The sequence below is a fragment of the Rhinolophus hipposideros genome (genome assembly GCF_964194185.1).
Source record: "Rhinolophus hipposideros genome assembly, chromosome: 16".
Lineage (NCBI taxonomy): Eukaryota > Metazoa > Chordata > Mammalia > Chiroptera > Rhinolophidae > Rhinolophus > Rhinolophus hipposideros.
In genome coordinates, this window is record NC_138062.1 from 24,747,806 (window position 1) to 24,766,331 (window position 18,526).

At 41.4% G+C, this 18,526-nt stretch overlaps 1 protein-coding gene and 1 long non-coding RNA gene across 9 annotated transcripts in view; one reads left to right on the forward strand and one right to left on the reverse strand.

The window, feature by feature from the left end:
• Window positions 1-406: 406 nt before the first annotated feature.
• On the reverse strand, window positions 407-16,165 carry LOC308509297. The gene is made up of 5 exons (XR_013995173.1): window positions 16,040-16,165; window positions 15,360-15,470; window positions 15,168-15,255; window positions 4,162-4,281; window positions 407-2,916 (listed from the first exon to the last, which is right to left on the reverse strand). It is a non-coding gene; the product is annotated as an uncharacterized lncRNA (long non-coding RNA).
• TLR2 (toll like receptor 2) overlaps window positions 12,501-18,526 on the forward strand; it is a 58,034-nt gene continuing 52,008 nt past the window's right edge. Inside the window, exons 1-3 of one of the 8 annotated variants that reach the window (XM_081077152.1) lie at window positions 12,501-12,582; window positions 13,922-14,112; window positions 17,582-17,770. The gene's annotated coding sequence lies outside the window, so the exon portion shown is untranslated. Of the gene's footprint in view, window positions 12,583-13,921; window positions 14,113-15,782; window positions 16,115-16,390; window positions 16,884-16,965; window positions 17,044-17,581; window positions 17,771-18,526 lie in introns of those variants that run through there. The other 7 variants (XM_081077151.1, XR_013995170.1, XM_081077156.1 and 4 more) reach the window with 7 other exon arrangements.

Here is an 18,526-nt window from a genome sequence, read left to right on the forward strand (position 1 = left end):
GCTTATCACTTGTAATCTATCCCTAACCCAAACCCGTGCCTGAGTTTGTTCATCGCTTATTCATTCAACATTTTCAGAGCCCAGGGTAGGGGACTACACACTTGATAGTTAATAATAAGTCAGCCCAGACACTGTTTTCCTAACCTTTCTTACATTTAATTGGTCACTAAAGCAGTCATGCATTCAACAAAATTTATTGCATCTGTCCTTACATATCCTGTACATAGCCTGTGCCCTCATTGTTTGCTCATTTAATCAAATTGAGCATCTATTATGTGCCAGACTTTGGCTTTTGCTCTGGGCATACCAAAGTGAACACAACAGGCATGGTCCCTTCTGCATTGGTGCTAATATTCTAGAGGAGGAAATAAATAATGCATCAATACATAACAAATTTCTCCAAAATGTAATTAAAACGATATTTATTATCTCACGGTTTCTGTGCGGCAGGAATCAGGGAATGACTTAGTTGGAGTCTTGGGCCTCAGGGTTTCTCATGTGGCTGCAATCTAGGTGTTGGCTGCGGCTAAAGTTATCTCAAGGCTGGACTGGGGGAGAATCTGCTCACAAGTTCATGTGTTGGCAGGAGTTGGTTTCTTGCTGTTTGTTGGCTGTAGGCGGCCCTCATTTCCTGACCACATGCAACTCTCCGTTAGGGCATCTCATAGCATGGCCACTCATGTCAATAGAGCAAGCAAGCAAGGGTGGGAGAAGGGGAGAGGAGAGGGAGGGAGGGAGGGAGAGAGAGAGAGAAATGGAAGTCACAGTCTTTTAGGACACAATCTCAGATATCACATCACTTTGCCGTATTTGTTAGAAGCAAGTCCCTAGGTCCTACCCACATTCAAGGGGAGAGGTTCACATAAGGCCATGAATATCAGGAAGTGGGGAACTTTGGCAGCCATTTTAGAAGGCTGCCTACCCCAGTCATAACTAAGACAGTTCTAGATTGTATTTAGTTAGGAAGGAAATAAAATGGGGATAAAACAGAGTGCTTGGCAGTACTGCAGGAGGTACTCCTGAGGGAGTGGCCAGGGAAGACCTCATGAGGAGGTAACAGGTAAGCAGAGACCTAAATGACAAGAAAGAGCCTGTCCGGGAATATCCAGGCCTTCCAGACAGAGGGGACAGGAAGTGCAAAATGGAAGAGTGAGCTTTGTATGTTTGAGGAAGAGAATGGTGGCCAATAACATGGGACACAGTGAACAAGAGGGGAGTGGGTGCCTGGTGAGGTGAGAACATTATAACAAATCACATGAGCTAAATATTATCTTTATGTTTTGAAATTATGAGTAACCTCCCTAAGATCACACAGCTTAGAAGTAATGTAGCACATACACATACAAGTATTTGAACTTCGGTCTCTCTAATGCTAAAATCCATGCTTTTGCCACACCAGTACCTTGTAGTTCGTTGCAGAATCCACTAGAAGGGAGTGATATTGGATCATGAGCCACCCCAGTGGCCAAGGACTGAGGAGTTGCCTAGGATGTGAGATTTTCAGAGATAAAACCAGGATAGTCCTGAGGAAACTGGGATAGTTGGTCGCTAAAGTGAAGACAGGACTACTGCACTGTTGTGATATTAAACCCAGGCGAAGACTGGCTATTGAGATATTATATCTTACAATGCTAAAAAGTGGTAATAATAGTCAGTATAAGAATACCCAGAAACATGGAATGACACATTTAAGACCACCCCACCCAGTAAGGGTGGATACACTATTTCCTGTGGCTTTTCATTTTATTACTCTTGGTAAAAAATATCGTATTTTGCCATGTATAATATGCACCCACGTTTTTGGCCCAAACTTTCAGGAAAAAAATCTTTTGTTTTAATTTTTTAATTCAAATTTTTATTTGTTTACATTTAGGTATTTGTTTTTTTGTGTTATAAAGAAATTTTAGCATTTATTTTTTAACATATTATGGGACAAGAAATTTTATGTAACAAATAATTACAAAACTCAAGAACATGGTACATGGTACAAGAAATTTTATGTATCGGTAACAAATTTACGATATATACACATCATAGAAGGCCAAGCAAGAACTCTTCGTCATTGCAAGTTTGTCTTAAGTTCAACAAAACCGATTATCGTATTCCAAGGTATTGTTTTGCATATAAATATTGTTTCTGATTTCTAGAGTTACACTTTTAACTCATAAGCATAAATAAAAGAATTAAAAACATTTATATAGATACGGAATTGATACTACCCATGTACATCCTTACTTTTTCCTCACAAATTTGGGCAAACAAGTGCACATTACACACAGCAAAATATGGTACTTAGTTATGCAGCTAGCTCTTCACCTTTTGAAGGTATGAAACTTTTGAAAAGAGTAAATTGTTATTCAAGTTCTTACCTTGGTGACATGCAAATGGTAGATATGAAATTCAGCTGATAGAAAGAACATGGGCTGTGGATTTAGATGTCTGGAATTCAAATCCTGACTACGCTTCTTACCAGCTTCTCTAATCTCTCTGAACCTCTGGTTGCCCATTTGCAAAATGGGGCTCATCATTTTATCATGGGGATGCTAAGAGACTTCTGCCTCATGTGTAGTGTTCATGCTGTTTCTCTTGGAATTACTTGCTTCATTTCTCTCTTCCCTAGAAAACTGAGTTTCTTGAAGGCAGGGATGATGAGTTTTGTGCTGTTCACCCCAGCAGTTAACCCCATGCCTGACAAAAGGACATGCTGAACAAACATTTGTTGACTTAAAACGTATGTCTGGTACCTAATAAGTGATTGATAGTTATTGCTCTCTTCCCATCCTCCCTTCTCAGCTCTCGGCCTTTCTAAGCGGCTTCCTGGACAGATGGCTGTGTGCAAGGCATGGAGCAGTTTCAGTACCACAGGGAGTTCACGTCCTCTGGAGCGGTCACTTTCATTTCCTAAAACTGCAATTTCTGTAAGACATATTATGCAAGAGCGGAATTTCAATGTAGTCACTCACTGGACGGCGGAGGGCAAGATAGAGTTACTCAATACAAGCTCCTGGCATAGCTGGTGTTGGCCCTGTTGCACAAGTGTCTGAGGTTTAAAACAGAACAACTGTTCTCATGTTTCTGTAAGTGCCAGGGAACACTTTCTCAGCAGAATTGTCCCTCATTCTTGGAAAAGAGAGCAATGTCCTGGACTTTGCTTCCCAAAGCCAAGTCCACGTCGCTCTCTCCTGCACAGTAATGAATGGTAAGTTATTGTTGGGCCTGGAGCCCTCCATTGACAAGCAGGCAAATGCTTCCACACATGAAATTTCCATTAAGAAGGTTCCTCCCTACTTCCTTTCTCTGGACCCCACCCCCCCCATCCCTTGCCTGGATTCTATTCTCTACTTCTGAGGAGATCCCTGTCTTCCAAATACTTTTCCTTCACTGTCTCAGCAGAACCCGCATGAGGCAATACCCTCTGCTCCAAAATTTCATTTCCACCTATGCCATCAACACTCTCATTTTCTGAGAGAAACTGAACTCATCTGGTTGATAAAAGGAAATAATATTCATATTAAGGTTGAAAGCCCAATAATATTTACATTCCTTAGTGTACAGCAGGTGCTTGAATAATATTTTTTTTCAATGTTGTTTCATTATAATAATGTTGATGAAAAACATAGATTCCTGGCCTTGGGCCACTGTTTGTGTGGAGTGTGCATGCTCTCCCCACATCTGAGTAGATTCTCTCCAGGGACTCTGGTTTCCTCCCACATCCCAAAGGTATGCATGTTAGGTGACTGGAATGTTTAAATTGTCTCTCTGAGTGAGTATGGGCGTGAACATGAATGCCCTCGGTGATAGCAGGGAGTCCGTCCCCGGTAGGTCCTGCCTTGCGCCCTGAGCTGCCGGGAGAGGCTCCAGCCACCAGGACTCTGAACTGGAATAAGTGGACTGGAAAAGAATGATCTTACTTGTGTTTATTGACCTTTCTTAGGTGTTTGTATAGCTCACATTTATTTCAATGATTAATATTAGAAGTGTTTGGGGTCTTTATATAGAAGTTTGGTGATGTTTTGTAACTAGAAATATGCCATAGGAACTTAACTTTTGTTTATATTAATTAGTCCATGGTAAAATTGGTTTTGTTATATGTCACTTCGCTTAAAGTCAGAGTTTCCGAGAACCTATCGATAATGGTAAGTGAGAACTTACTGTACTTGCCTTTTATCAAAGGGGCTTATTAATCCACTTTCTATGGCACAATTTCCAGATAGAATTTTTGGCCAGGTAGTTCTTTCCAGGTCACTCAAGGAATACTTCTTTCTTGATACTGTGTCTGTTCTAGAGGAAAACGATGGGGAGGGTCAGAGATTTTATATTTGGTCTGTATCTCTTCACCCCGTGGGTGTTATTCCCTCAGTGGGCCAGAGACAACACATGCTCAGGATCTGATTATTTGAGTGGCAATCATAATGTGGTAATTTTCCTGGCAAATGCTTTACAATTAGAAACAAATGCTTTGTAGGGAGAAAAATTGACTCAGATGTACACACCTATTCACATTGTTTAATTTTCTCTTCACATTTTCGTTCTTTGCTAACATAGCTTTGAAGCTTTGCAATGTCATGTGTTGGAAAGTTCCTCTGTCAACTGACCTACAATTCCTCTTTCCCCTCTCATTTGCCCCATCATTATGGACTTTTGCCAACCTACTATTACTATTCACATACCTAATGTTTTGCACATATATTGCCAGGCAGCTTTGTTTCTCCGTTGGTTTTCTAAAGTAAATACACTTATTCACTTGACTCCACTTACAAACTGACGCATATCTAGTACATGTAAATGTCAGGCACTGTTTGTGCTTTGCATATGGTACCTTGCTGGGTTTTCACAACTACTCTACTAATTTAATTTTACAAAGCAGATAACTTGGTCAGGATCACCCAGTTAGCGAGAGGGCTCAGAATCTCTATTCATAACCACTGTACCACACTGCATCTCTATTTTAACTTCATGTTGTAATGTTTTTGAATTGTTAAAATTTTGCTCTCACAGTTCCTGAGCCGCAGATGCACACCATGGCTAATCCCAGGGACAAGCGTAGAGACACAGAGGCAAGGCAGCTGAGGTCTGGCAGTTGCTATTACTGGGAGGAGAACAAAGCCAGAAACACACCCCAATCCCCCATCCCCCCCGCGCCACCATCCATTGTGCCTGATCCCAGCCAGGGCACCTGGGACACCTCAGGCAGTGCAGCACTGCGTCTGACTGCAGGGACAGCACTTGGATTTCAGGGGCTTGGAATCCCATTGCCCACCACATTCTCCCATGGGGAAGATACCCTGAGATTGAGGTGACGTGGTCACAAAGGAGATGCCCACCTCCCCAGGGAATACAAGGCATTTTCCACCACCCAGCAGAGAGATCTGAGAAACCAGCACTGTAAAGACAAAATAAAACACTTGCACTCAAGTACTACCTACTGCAAAACAAAAGAAAGACCGCTTCTTATTAATCTGCTGCAGAGTACCTTCCTATAAATGCCTAGGCAGAGAAATAATCTATCAAATACCAAGAACAACCAGGGTAACAAGGCAGCTTAGAAAAAAAATGAAAAATTTCCAGCAGATAAACTTAAAGACATGGAAATGTGTGACTTAAATGACATAGAATTCAAGATTGCAGTTCTGAAAAATCTCACCGAGATGAAAGAAGACGCATAGTCCCGTTTAATGAACTCAGAAGTAAAATCAATGACCAAAAGAAATACTTAACCAAAGAGATTGAAACTTTAAAAAGGAACCAAATAGAAATTCTGGAGTTGAAGAACTCGATAAAAGAGATAAAGAATGAAAGAGTGAACTTAGGAAATAGAGCTGACCAGATGGAGGACAAAATTAGTGATATTGAAGATAGAAATCTAGGAATGATGCAGATCGAAGAAGAGAGAGATTTGAAAATAAAAAGAAATTAAAGAACTCTATAAGAACTATCTGACTCCGTCAGAAAGAGCAGCATAAGAATTATGGATATACCAGAAGGAGAAGAGAGGAGAAGGGCACAGAGAACCTATTCAAACAAATTGTCAACAAGAACTTCCCAAGCCCCTGGAAAGAACTACATCCTCAAAGCCAAGAAGCAAACAGAACACCTTATTATCTCAATCCAAAAAGGCCTTCTCTAAGGCACATTATATTAAAACTGACAAAAATTAATGACAAAGAAAGAATTCTCAAGGCAACCAGGGAAAAGAAGACGGTAACATATAAAAGAAAGCCATCAGATTATCACATTTTTAGCAGAAACTCTACAAACTAGGAGGAAGTAAAATCAATATTAAAAGTATTGAAAGAGAGAAATTACCAGCCAAGAATAATATATCCAACAAAGTTATCCTTTAGATATCAAAGAGTGATAAAGTGATCCTTTCCAAAAATACAGAAGCTGGGGGATTTTCCACCACAAGGTCTGCATTATAGCAAATACTGAAGGAGGTTACCCTACCTGAAACAAAAAGGAAAAGGATACGAAACGATTAGTAAGATGACTACTGGACAGAAGCAGGAAGTTGCAACCCTTATTCAGAATACCACACTTAAATATAACAAAGGTTAAAGGAGGCAAAAACATAGACAGAGAAGGAGAAGGAAGAAGGAAGGAGAAGAAGAGAATAGTTACTACAACTCAGAAATGAACTCACAGCATAAATAGGGATAATTTCTGACAACAAAAACATAAAAGGGGAGGAGGTAAAGGTCTGAATTTGCAAAGGGGAATGGAGATAAGATGCATGCAGAAGAAAGAGGACTACCTATATATGATAAACTTTCTTTTACATAAATGCAATAGTAACCATACACACACACAAAACAAATCCACAACTGAGACACATAATATAAAAAAGAAGAAAAAATCATGGAATACCACCAAACTAAAATAACGACAGAAACATCAAGGGCAAAGAAACAATGGAGACACTGATCTACCAAAAAACAGAAGACAAAATGGCTACAGGAAATCCTCATATATCAATAATTACCCTAAATGTAAATGGACTGAACTCACCAATAAAAAGTTATAATACTTTATATATGAAGAACTCATACAACTCAACAGCAAAAAACAAACAATCCATTTTAAAAGTGGGCAGAAGATCTGAACAGACTCTTCTCCCAAGAAGACATACAAATGGCCAACAGATATATGAAAAAATTCTCAACTTCACTAGCAATTAGGGAAGTGCAAATCAAAACCACAATGAGATACCACCTCACACCTGTTAGAATGGCTGGTATCAACAAGACAAATAATAACAAGTGTTGGAGAGGTTGTGCGGGGAAAAGGGACCCTCATACACTGTTGGTGGGAATGTAAACTGGTGCAGCCGCTATGGAAAACAGTATGGAGGTTCCTCAAAAGCTTAAGAATAGAATTACCATGTGGCCCAGCAATCCCTCTTCTCTATCTACCCCCAAAATTTGAAAACATTTATTCATAAATACATAGGTACCCCTATGTTCATTGCAGCTTTATTCACAGTGGCCAAGATATGGCAACAACTGAAGTGTCCTTCGATAGATGACTGGATAAAGAAAATGTGGTAATATACACAATGGAATATTACTCAGCCATAAGAAAAGATGAAATACTGCCATTTGCGACAAGTGTATGGATCTTGAGATTATGATGCTAAGCGAAATAAGTCAGACAGAAAAAGTCAAGAACCATGTGACTTCACTCATATGTGGGATATAAAACTGAAAACAACAAATGAACAAGACAACAAAGAAACAAAAACTCATAGACACAGACAACAGTTTAGTGGTTACCAGAAGTTAAGGGGGGAGAGAGGAGATAGAAGGGGGTAAAGACGGTCAAATATATGGTGATGGAAAGAGATTTAACTTTGGGTGGTGAACACGTAATGCAATATACAGATGATGTATTACAGAATTGTACACTTGAAACCTATATAATTTTATTAACCAACATCACTCCAATAAATTTATTTAAAAAATATTCTCCCAACAAACAAGCGATAGCATGCTAACTTTCTAAAAGCCAGTCTGGATCATTGGACTAACGAACAGTGAAGGCAGAACTAGACCGTGTTATACCCATAGCATATACATGGTTGGTGAGGTAATAGTCCTGCTGTTTCCTAGTTACCTGGTGATGCCCTAGCGAATCTTAACAGATTCTGGCGGGGGAGAGGTTCATGACTGCTGAATCAGGAAATAGAAGCGTGACTACAAACAGAGAAAATCACTGCATGATATTCCCCCCTCCCCCCCCCCCGGAACAAGTTCTTATTGTTTTCTTCCTGATCCATCAACAATTTGATTAGCCTGGCTGGTCCCATAGCAAAGTAGAGATGGAACTAAGTTCCCATAGTTTAAATCCTAGGGCCTTTCGTAAAAATAATAGATTATACTGAGCAGTTACCAGGTTTTGGGCACTGTAGTCTGGATGAGAATTATCCATGTAACAGATGCGAAAACTGAATCTTGTGATCTGCTCAGATATAAAGCTAGCATATGGAAGAGGCAAAATTTGAACCAAGTCTCTGACTGCAAAGCCCTTGCCCTTATGAGCCATGCTCCATTGCCCCCATGGTGACATGGGGGATGGGCACGACTGGGTTGTGCTGGGCCCTGGAAACCAGTCGGCTCAGCTTTGAATCTGTGGTGCATGGGCCACAGTTGATGGCTGCCCTGTGTCAATCCAAAAGCTGATTTATGGCAGGGACTCACAGCATATTTTTAGAGAACCTATATTTTAGTGTGTATGCAAGAAATAAGATAAAAGCTACAATGAGTCAGGGATGAAATTGACAATGATAATCATAGCTAATGATTACTGAACTTTTCGTGTATGCCAGGCATTGTGTTAAGGCATGCGTAACCTGAAGGGAAATTTGAGAATTCCTTTTTAGACTTAATAAATGACAGCCTTTCAGGAAAGGTTGTTTTTGCTTAAGATTCTAATACCCTGTTTCCTGGAAAATAAGACCTAACCAGGCAATTAGCTCTAATGAGTCTTTTGGAGCAAAAATAAATATAAGACCCGGTCTTATATTACATAAGACTGGGTTACATAAGACCGGGTCTGATAGTAAAATAAGACCGGGTGTTATGTTAATTTTTGCTCCAAAAGACGCATTAGAGCTGATTGTCTGGCTACGTCTTATTTTTTGGGGGAAACACGGTATGGGACAACCATACTTGAGTTGTGCAATGCATTTTTGGGCAACATTAATTAAGAAATCTTACAAAACGGGTATACATAGATACACCCATACTCTAGACAATTCTGCTTTCCTGTTATTTGAGTGTTTGGCCACATTGTCATTGAATAACAAGTCTAGCAAGATTATGAAACTTGGGAAGTTGTCTAAGGAGATCTCGTGAAATGCATGCAATTTAGGCTTTTAAATCAGACAGACTAAGGTTCCAATCACAACTGTGTTAGTTGGCATGTTCCCAAACCCTTCTAAGCCTCCTTGAATTTAAAACTCAGATAATACTTGCCTCATAGACTTATTGTAGTATTCAACAAACACACGTAAAACAAGGAGCAGAGACCTTAGCAAAACATATTGTCTCAACAGAAGTAATTACCTCCCATTCCTCCATCCCCGCTTTGGATTCTACCTGCCAAACTTGAAAGCATTCATTGACCTCTTTCTTTAATCTCCATTCTGTGCTCCATTTTAGAGTTCTTCATGTCCTGATATCTTGATTTATTCATTTACTTATACAAGTTTTTAACTGAACACCTACTACGTACAAGTTACTGGGTGAGCATTGAGAATACAATGATGAACTAAACTAAACAATTCCTTTTTATGACCTAGTGAGGGAGACATGAATTAATCACAGAAGTGGGATGATATAGTTACAAACTAAGCTAAATGCTATGAAGGAAAAGAATATGTAGGCTGATGAGTAAGGGAAGCGAAGGTGAGCAGAGACCTGAAGGAGAAGTAAGAGTGTCTCCAGCAGGGAGTGAGGACGTACTAGTGGATATGGTGGGAGTGGTGGTAATAGAGAAATGATGGAGGTGGTGGTGATGGTGGAGATGGTGGTGATGGTGAAGTGGGAGTGGTGGTGATACTAGTGGAGATGATGTTGGTGGTGAAGGTGCTGGTGACGATGGAGGGAACGGTGGTAGAGAATGGCATTGACAGAGGGAACAGCATATGGAGAGGACCTGTGGTGGGTAGAAACTCTGTATGTCTGCAAACCTGAATGTCTAACATGGCTGGCACACAGATGGTGAGGGAGCGAAGAGGAGAGACCAGCAGTTTAAGCAGAAGCACACCACAGACCCTGTCGGGCTTTGTAGGCTATGGTAAGTAATTTGCATCTTAATCCTAAAAACAATTTGGAAGTCACAGAAGAATTTTAAATATGAGGTGGGGTGAAATGACCTGATTGCATTGTAGAAAGATCGTTCTAGATCTCCACGGTCCAATAAGTACCTACTAGCTACACATGGCTACTGAACACTTGAAATGTTGCTGGTTTTAGTTGAGATGTGCTGTAAATATAAAACAAGTACTGGATTTCAAGTACTTAGTATGAAAAAAAGAATGTAAAATATCTCATTATTTTTTATATTGATTACACATTGAAATGATAATATTTTGGGTTAAATAAAATGTAATTAAAATTAATTTTACCTGTTTATCCCAAACCTTTTTAAATATAGCTACTAGGAAATTTAAAATTATGCAAATAGCTTGCATTTGTGGCTCCCACTATATTTTCATTAGATAGGGCTTCCTTAGATGCAATGTGGTGAAGGAGCTACAGAGAAGGCGGAGGGAGGAGATCAATTAGGAGGCTGTTTTCATGGCCTAGGCAAGAGGGGAAGGTAGCTTGAACTGGGGTGACTGTAGTGGGAATAAAAAGAGTTGGGTGGATTTGAGGTAAAAGCAGCAGGACTAAGTGCTGTAGCAGATGGACCTGGGTGGATGGTGGTACCACGTGTTGAAATAACACTAGAAGAGGACCAGCCTTGGCAAGAAACATCATGAGCGAAGATTTGGACATGTGGAGTGGACATGCTCTGCGACACCCCAGTAGAAATATGTCTAAGGAGGCAGCTGCCAATCTAAGTCTGGGGCTTGGATGCGATGTCTGGACAGGAAATATCCTGCCCAGGAAAGGTATTGGCATAGAAATGGGCACAAATGAGATCCCTTAAGAAGACCGTAGCCTATGTTGCAGAAGTGCAAAAGTCAATCAGTTCCTTTTTATCATTTTGTTGTATAAATTCTTTTAATAAACTTTGGATTTCCAATTGAGAAGAAGAAGAAGAAAGAAGGAGAAGGAGGGGGAGGGGAAGGAGGAGGAGGAGGAGGAGGAGGAGGAGGAGGAGGAGGAGGAGGAGGAGGAGAAGACCACAGCCAGTAAGGAGTGGCCTAGGATCTAGACTTGGGAAATAAAGTAAGGAAGGATAAGTTTGAAAAGGAGAGTTGAAAAGGAATACTAAATATGTGGGGAAGGGATGAGGAAGTCAGTGGATGGTGACAGACACAGGAGGGCATGAGGGCAAGTGGTGTGATGTGAGTCAGTCTCAGAGGAACTGGTTTCCTACAAAAGAGAAGTCACATCAGAGAGTGGGGTTCTTTAATCTGATGATGCCCTTTTGTGGAACCCCATGAAACACATCCATTGGGATTTAGCATAGATCATCTCTTAGTAATGTAAGTGGGCTGGAACTGTTACATGGGGAATAATGTATACATAGTTGGATCTGTACCAGTGATTGAAAGCTCAAAGAAGCTATAGCCAACGGAAGGGCAGAGGACACACAGGGGAAGACTGGAAGACGGGTCATGACTAACTCAGACTAGAGGAAATGGTGACAACAGTGTGCAGCAGAAGGGGAAGAGCAGGAAACATGGGGAGCAAGGAAGGACTTGAAAAACTTTTTCTTTAGTAACTCTAATTTTGTCGATGTTGGTTTTTAAATGTTCTCAACATTTTTTGTCTGCAGAATTTTGCTTTGGCTTTATGATTTAATATCTATATTACTAAATTTGCAAAGTTGAAAACCTTGTCCTTCCTTAAGTTTTTAGGTTTGACTAGCTATTTATAAGTCTACCAAATTTACACATCACTTTAAAAGGGACTTTGGCTGATGTTTGATCCTATTTATAAACATAGCTAATGAAACTTTAAAATAGTTTTATGATGTAATGTAAATATTGATAGTTTTATAAATGTAATATATTTGATATCCTCATTAGGTGTCTCAGTGGTTTGACTTAACAAAACTTTCCTGAGTTCTTAAATAACTGATATAAACTAATATACTTATAAACATCGTGAATTTTAAACTCTCTTAAATGTTTCAATACATACTTCTACAAACATAGAAAAATTTCAACTTAAAATCATAACTGTAAAGTATACATTTTAAATTGTATACTTGAGCTTAGCTCTAGTAGGCCAAGTTCTTTTAAATGTGACAAGTCTTTAAAAACCAAGTAGTCACCGTTTTCTTAACACAAAATATTAATGTAAATACTAATTGTAATCTTCCAGAGATGACGTCCAGAAACTTTTTGGGCCAAGCATGTCTGTCCATAAAATTGCCAAGAGGACAGCAACCTGCAGGCTTTCAAAGGTACTTACACGTAGGAAACTATTACAGTAATTAGGGGAATTCCTTCTTAATTGACCAGTGATATTGGCCAGGAAGCTGGCAGTATTTTTGTCTGCAACCCCTACTGGTACACACTGAACCTTAGCTATACTTTATAACAGGGACTGAGCCTAAAGAAGGCAGTAGTCACATAGCTCCAATCCCTGGGTTTGAGACATGTTATTACCTTAATTTTTCCATCCACATAGACGTTGGCAACTCCTACCCAGATTGTCACAGCATGAGTTTGGATTGAGCAGGTATTTGATTCTTCAGATATTTCAGTAGACTTTCCAAAGAGCTCCAAAGAATGTGGAACTTGATAAAACGCTGCCTCCTTTTATATTCTTCCTGCCTGGTTTTGTTGGACTACATGGTTGAAAATCATGCACTATATTTTTTCATTCCCATCTTTAAATGAGGTCAGCTGTTATGTGGCAAGGACAGGAAATCAGGCCAAGGAGCCACTGGTCAGGCGTCTGTCCCTTGCAGTCCCACTTCAGATGTTCATTCTCATTTGCTCCTGAGCCGATGTCCTGAACAGGTCTGTCGGTTCACCCCTCAATATGTCCTAGTTAAGTAGTGCCTACTGTGTTCTCGGGGCCGGTGATACTTCACTGCAAAAGGGAGAACAAAATCCATGCCTTCGTGAAAATTCACATCCAGCCACATTCAGCAGATGTGTGTAAATTTGGAAGTTGCCTTTCTATTGTCTAGTAGAATTCTTGCAACAGATTGAAATTAATTGCCTTGTCCTTGAGAGTCTTGTGTATTTAGATCTATCCTATAACAGCTTACCTATAGCATCCTCATGGTTTGGCCCTTTGCTTCTGGAATAGTCCCTCAAAGAACTTGAGGAAAAGTCTCTCTTTTTCCATTTTCCCAAATTTTAGATTCCCTAAATATTTACAAATCCTCTAAATTAAAAAAAGTTTTTTTTATGGACTCTGTTCTGAATTAATTTAGTATTGATGCTTCTAATCCCCAGAGATACAAGGTCTGACAATTAAGTTCGTGAACTTGTTGCAATGATGTTGCTAACATTTTCTGATGTCCAGAGGATTATTCATTATGAATTCGTACCAACTGGACAGTTAACCAAGTTTACTACTTGGAAGTGCTGAAAAGGCTGTGTGAAAAAGTTAGGTGAAAACGACCTGAACTTTTCCCTAACAATTCATGGCTCTTGCATCGCGACAATGCACCAGCTCACGCGGCACTGTCTATGAGGAAGTTTTTAGCCAGTAAACAAAAAACTGTATTGGAACACCCTCCCTATTCACCTGATCTGGCCCCCAATGACTTTTTTCTTTACCCAAAGATAAAGGAAATATTGAAGACATTTTGATGACATTCAGGACATCGAAAGTAATACGACGACAGCTGCTCTGATGGGCATTCCAGAAAGAGAGTTCCAAAATTGCTTTGAAGGGTGGACTAAGTGCTGGTATTGGTGGATGGCTTCCCAAGGGGAGTACTTCGAAGGTGACCACAGTGATATTCAGCAATGAGGTATGTAGCACTTTTTCTAGGATGAATTCGCAAACTTCATTGTCTGACTGCATATGTACCAAGAAGCCTGAAATCAATGTAGATCAATTGCTTGGGCTGACATACGAAACAGTGAATTTTACTCTGAGAGTTTTGGTTGATCATCTTTTAAGTTTCCAAAATGTTTACAAGTGAGAAACACTGCTCTTCATATGAATTGAACTTGAACTGAAGGTGCTAAAATATCAGAACTATTTATTTCATGTATTAAAAAATATATGTGAAAGTGCTTTGAAAACATTAAGAACTGAACAAGTATAAGGACTATCCCTGAGTAGAGCATGCTAATAATTTTGCTGAGTGTAGAATACCTTCACAATATATACATGACACTGGTAATAACTTATGGGTAGATAAATGATTTCTAACTGACTTTGCCAGAATATGTTAATTTACTTTGGGATTACAAAGCAATAACACCAAAGTCAATCTAGACAGTTCAACTAGAGAAGATATATAGAGAAAGAACAGAGGCTTCAGGGGGAAAAGTTGGAACGAAATTTTGTCAAGTACACACTTCAGAAATCATGAGGAAGAGAGGTAAAGATTTTGAATCAATAAGAAGAAAGTTTTTTCAGGCAGCTGAAAAGCCTGGATGGTCAGTGGTAGAGAGAAATATCCACATGTTCTGGAAACTGTATGGAAAATCAGACTGCACCCTCAAGTTCACATTCATGCCTGTTGATTAAGTTTACCTGAGGGTTGAACCTTTAATGAGAATTAGGAATGTGGAATAAGGTAAGAGAAAGGAGCCCGGATTTAGGGTAAAATTCTGGCTTCAATGACATTTCCTTGTGTGTAAGAGAGGAGCGAGAATATGTCCTCAGACTCCAATCTCAATTTGTGAAAATCAAACGTAATTATGAAGATGGAATGTAGTTTATTAATATTAAGGCAGTTTAATTTTTAAATGGTACTAGTTTGTTTCCCCTATAAACACTCTTCACTACGTGAGATAAACTAGTTTCTGTGGCAATGAAGAAAACCAATCTAAGCCAGTTTTTGGAATCACTTACCTTGAGAAACGGATGGAATGGAGTAAGGGAAGGACTCCGGTTCGAAGTCTCAGTATCTGTGGGAGCCCCACATCTCTTTATGGCGAGACTATGGATAGGATGTAGGTAATAGAAATAGTGCATCAGTAGGGACTCCACAGGACTAAAACGAACAAACAAGTAAACAAACAAAAAACCTGGCGCTGTCCTTACCAGCTCCTGAAGCAAAATCTTGCTGTATTGATCTGGTTAGTGATTGGTGACCATTTTTAACCCGGAGAGTATAGACTTGAGGGAGGAAATGGACGTTGGAGATATATTAGCCTGCAAATAAGTGTTGAAAAGGGGGGGATGAATGAGAAGCATGCTTCACTACGAGCCTGGCTTCCAAGGATGGAAAAGAATTGGAGAAGTGGAGTTTAAAGGTGGTATGTTTCAGGGTAATGTACGGCTTGGATGCCCGGGGCTTCAAGAAAAGACTGGTTGGATAATCAGTCTTCTCTTTGGTTGCGAAATCTGCCTCTGGGCCTCGGGGAATGCCACGCGGGGCTTCTAGCATCTCCGTTCCCTTTTTCCTGCCCTGTGACCCCCCCCCAGCCATCACCCAGCGCCCTCCTGTAACGCGAGCCCAGCACAAGGCGGAAATCGGGGCAGGACCCTGGCGCGCCGACCCAGGACCAGGCAACCTAGATCACAGCCACCTGACTGGGCCTAGGGGGAAGGATGGGCGCCGTGGACCCTGGCACAGCCTCCACCCCTTTGCGGTGGTGAGCGCTGGGCGGAAACTGGCGGTTCCTAAGCCCGGGAAACACGGGAGCTCCGCCGTCCCTCTACCCGCCCCCCTCCCCCACGGCCCTCCCCCACCCCCTCCCCCACCCCTCCGCCACACACACCCGACTCTTCCTGGGCGGGGCAGCCCCCTTGGGAGCCAGAAGGCTCTGCCTGGTGGCGGCTCCTTCAACTCCAAGGTAAGTCCGGCGCGGGGCCGAAAGTACGCTCCACTGGTCCCTCCCCATCCTGGCCAGCTCGGCAGGGGCGCCGGGAGGCGCGGCCTCCACAGGGGCGCCAGGGATCCCTGCTTCCTGGTGCTCGGCACCGGGCCCTGGACGGAGCGGGCGGGGAGAATACCCGGCCCCAGGGACGTACACGCTCGGCAGTCCCAGTCTGCACGGCCCCGTGCGGGAAAGTGCACCCGCGAAGGCCAGGTGGAGGTCAGCCCTCGGGAGAAACGGGCCACCCAGAAAGGGGCCGGGGCACCCTGGCAGCCTCGGAGGCCCTCGGGGCCGCCTCCGGGAACTTCCGCTGGGCTGGGCTGCAGGCTGCCGGCGGCTGCGTCCCCCGAGAGACCGAGGTGGGCGGTGACCCCGGCCTCGTACCCCGTTTCCTGGTTCCCTTAGGGCCGCCCTCCTGCCCTACCCGCGCCTGGGGTGCCGCGCACCAGGTAAAGGCTTGCAGGCTCGTACTTGTGCGTCCTGCTCGGGGTGGGTCTGCGCTCCCTGGGTACCGCTAGGACCCAACTTCGAAAGGTTGAATTTTGGCGGCTGCGGCTCAGAACTGGGGAACGTTCGGGGCTCGGGCTCCCTAACCCCGAGCCTTGCCTCTGCTTCGGGGTGGGCTCCGGTCCCCCTCCGTGTGTCTTCATCCTTAGCATTCCTGAGCTATGTCAGATAGCGATGAGGTTTAATCAGTTCTGGTTAGAACATAGAGCCTTCATTTAAGCAGAGACGACTTTTTAAAGTAAGGATGCTTTGACGTTCTCCTTATGACTTCCTCAACTTCCGTAAATGAGAACTTGTGTTTAGAACTTAAGCACAAGCCAGGACAGTGTTTTTTTCCTGACAGAGAGAGGAGAGCGAAGGGGAGGGCAGAGAAGTGGAAAGGAGAATCGAAATCTAAGGTGATCCAAATCTTGCAGAAGGTCTGAACTGCACTTTACTAACTTAGATCTTTATCAAAAAGCAGCTGGTAGGTAGAGTGCCCTGATTTGAAAGTGGAGACCAAAAAAAGGGAAATGGCAAACATCGTGATTATTTGAAAATGACTTATGCATCAATATTTTAAGTTTCTTCCTATTCTAAGCAAAGAACATTTAAACTTTTTATCATGTATCCATTTTATGAAAATTGTCAGTTGACAGCATGTTTTGGACGTTTCTAAGCTGTCAGTTATTTATTTATTTTTTTTGCATTTCAAAAAAGAATTTGGCTTGACTGGTTAAATACCTTGTTTGGATTTTAATGATTGAGCATACGTTATCATACATGGCATCTTGTGTGTGATCTCTTCATAAAGACTTTTTTTTAAAAAGATTTTATTGGGAGGGGGGAACAGGACTTCATTGGGGAACAGTGTGTACTTCCAGGTCTTTTCCCAAGTCAAGTTGTTGTCCTTTCAGTCTTAGTTGTGGAGGACGCAGCTCAGTTGCCTGTTGTTAGTTGCAGGAGGCGCTGCCCACCATCCCTTGCCGGGACTCTGAGGAGTCCTCTGAGGAGTCCAACTGGCAACCTTGTGGTTGAGAGCCCACTGGCCCATGTGGGAATCGAACCGGCAGCCTTCGGAGTTAGGAGCATGGAGCTCTAACCGCCTGAGCGAGCGGGCCGGCCCCCAATAAAAGATCTTTAAGTGTAAGTTGTATTTATGAATGCTTCTTCTAAATAGTAGGCTTGCTTGTCAAAATTGTGTTTCCCCCGTAATATCACTTAAAATTTACATTACTTTTTTCTCATTCTGAAAAGCCATGTCTGAGTTTTTGAATGCTGTTTTTTTTCTGGGTCTTAGACCCAGAAGTCATTACTCACTACCCTGTCAGCTTCCTGAATTCTTTGAGCAGATGATTTTTATACTTTGTGTAGACTCCCAATCCTCATTAGATATGACTCTATGCAGTCTAACTTCAGCTGTTGCCCTTCCCTTTCTCAATGTCTTACTTTGAGTTCTCTGCCCTAGCTGTAATGTATTGGGGAACCAAAAGGAAAGAGAAGTAATTCTGATCATAAATATAATTTAAGAATCATCAATAATTATTATTGTTTAAAACTCACCATGCTATAGGTACCACCTAATATTTGTATGAAATAGCCCAACATCTCTGCAGGCTCAGAAGGTGGTATTAGTGAATTCTACCAAAGGAAAGGAAAGGAAATTTATAGGGCAGTTTTTAACTTCTGAATGTAGATGCAGAAATTCTAAATAAAATATTAGTAAATAAAATCCAGCAATATATAAAAAGGATAATACATCCAGACTAACTTGGGTTTATTGTAAAAATGCAAGATTTTTTTAACACTAAAATTGATTGATGTAATCCCCAGTGTTTAATGGGGTAAAGGAGGAAATTAATATTATCTCAATAGATACAGGAGGAAAAAAAGAATTTGATA